General features: G+C 34.0%; 1 protein-coding gene across 3 annotated transcripts in view; it reads right to left on the bottom strand.

The window, feature by feature from the left end:
* Positions 1 to 309: 309 nt before the first annotated feature.
* Positions 310 to 2,191, bottom strand: part of LOC145986651 (scavenger receptor class B member 1-like) — a 74,095-nt gene continuing 72,213 nt past the window's right edge. For 2 of the 3 annotated variants that reach the window (XM_083120925.1, XM_083120924.1), the window contains one exon: positions 310 to 2,191. This exon is cut by the window's right edge and continues 708 nt beyond it. The gene's annotated coding sequence lies outside the window, so the exon portion shown is untranslated. The other variant, XM_083120923.1, reaches the window with a different exon arrangement.

The following is a 2,191-nucleotide window of genomic DNA, read 5'->3' as shown; positions in this document are numbered from 1 at the left end:
CCAGGCAGTTTCTTCACATGCATGACTCAACAGCATGATTGATCGTCAAAGTGGACTACTGAAATCTTGGATAGATGGCCAATCGACTGAGCTTCACTAGGAGACAATACAAAGAACAGTTTTCGCATTCTAAGCAGTTATTTTTGTATGCCTCTAGCATACATCCAGGGTTTAATGCAGTAGCGTACGCAGGATTTTATCCAGGGGGGGGGGGGTTATTTCTAAAATTTTCTCCAAATTCACATTACCATTGTTATATTATACTTTAATTAAATAATAATCACAATTAATTAATAATACTTATAATTAATTAATTAGCTGAATTACTACTAATAATACTACTAATACCACTACTACTATTAAGTAGTAGAGATCTACATAACTATAGTATTTACGAAAGCAATAGAACAATATCACTTTCTAGTCATTCGATTTTTATCAAATTCTGGGAGCATTTTTTGTTCCTTTGTTACGAAATAATTGTCTGGTCAACGAGGTGAGACATTTTAAGTGTGAAGAAAATCCATAAATACAATAAAATAAATTAAAATAATCAAAGTATGGAACTCATCCAAGGGGCTGCGGTGGTCTGGTCGGTAGAGCGTCTGACAACCACGCGGGAGATCCGGGTTCGATTTCTGGAATTGGTTGGAATTTTTCCGGCTTCTTCCCCGCATAAATGTCCCCGATAATTCACATCTGGATTGTCTCTCTGTTCTTGCCAACAAAACATTTTACAATAGTTAAGCTTATTGTCGTTTGAATAATTGTCTAGTCAATAAGGTGAGACATTTTAAAAGAGAGACATTGAAGCATGCTGCGGTAAACAATGGGAAGGCGGACTGGTGACTGTTCTTGTCCGCCTAGCCTTTGTCTATACATTAGCCGCTTACAACGAACCAAGAACTTTCTTTAGTTAATTCTCATTGTTCACACAAAAAAATACATGTTCATTGAACACTGGTGTAGAGGGGTGGCTGATGGGGTTCCAGCTCCTACCGAAATTTTGAGAAAATCAGAATTTTCAAATAAAAATCCGTTAAGAACTTTAAAAAATCAAAATGTGTAAATGCGAAACCTCTTTTAAAGTGAGTCCCGATTACCATTTTTGTCTTTGAATACAATTTTAATAGACTGAAAGCTCCAAAAATACGAAATATATGATTATGCATCCTGCCCTCCAAAACGAAGGCATGTGCTATCCACAGTTACTATTCCAGCTCATCCCGAAAAAAATATCCTGCGTACGCCAGTGTATTGAACATTGTTGCAACTGAGATACAAGACAAGTTTTCTCTCTTTTAAATCATAGTTGCCCTCTGAAAGATGAATGTGTTTGGAATGCTGTGCTTTCTCCGTGTTGCATGGAAATAATAATTCAAATTATTTATTTTATTATTATTAGTAGTAGTAGTAGTAGTAGTAATAGTATTGTCCCAGATCTTTGACTGTGGTAAATTGGCCATTTAATTTTTTTTCCACAGCATTTTTCATAACATTTCACAAGCTCAAGGGGGGGGGTTAAACCCCATAACCCCCCCTTGCGTACGCCACTGGTTTAATGCATGTTCAAAAATGCCTCTGTTTTTCTTTATAAAACAGTTAACAATCATTTAACATTTCTCTATTTGAAGTGCCTAACGTCCATTACTTCATTTCTTTCTAGGATAAAAGTTTAAAACGAGAAGTCAACTTAAACATACACAAAACATCTGTTTTAATTAGAAACAGACAGCAGAATATTCAAATCTCAAAGCATAACAACATAATCGTACTGAATAGTTAAAAACATAATTATGCCTCATAGGAGCAAAAGTTTAATTCATATGCCATCTTCATATTGTACATGTGACAAACATTACTATGATTCTTCCATTAATACAAGATTGGTGATGTCATTTTCAGTTTGGAATTGTTTATATTCAGAAAATTAAACACAAATTTTGAGTGAATTTCCATCACAAACTTTTCTGCGTTTTTATTGGCAAAGACGACATTGCAAAAATAATTACATTCATCATTTAAAAACTGCTGGTCTTTCCAAGAAAGAATACATTGTATCCTTGTCAACTTTTCAAGATTTTTCCCTCTAATTTGTGTAATGATAATATTCAAATTGACCTCTATGTACATATCTACCTGAAGAGATTATTGTTCAATTAAATTAAACTTTTTAATAACATAGGCCATG

The sequence above is a fragment of the Lepisma saccharinum genome, chromosome 4 (genome assembly GCF_977018435.1).
Source record: "Lepisma saccharinum chromosome 4, izLepSacc3.1, whole genome shotgun sequence".
Classification (NCBI taxonomy): domain Eukaryota; kingdom Metazoa; phylum Arthropoda; class Insecta; order Zygentoma; family Lepismatidae; genus Lepisma; species Lepisma saccharinum.
Note: the sequence above shows the minus strand (reverse complement) of the source record. Positions and strands in the feature narration are given on the sequence as shown.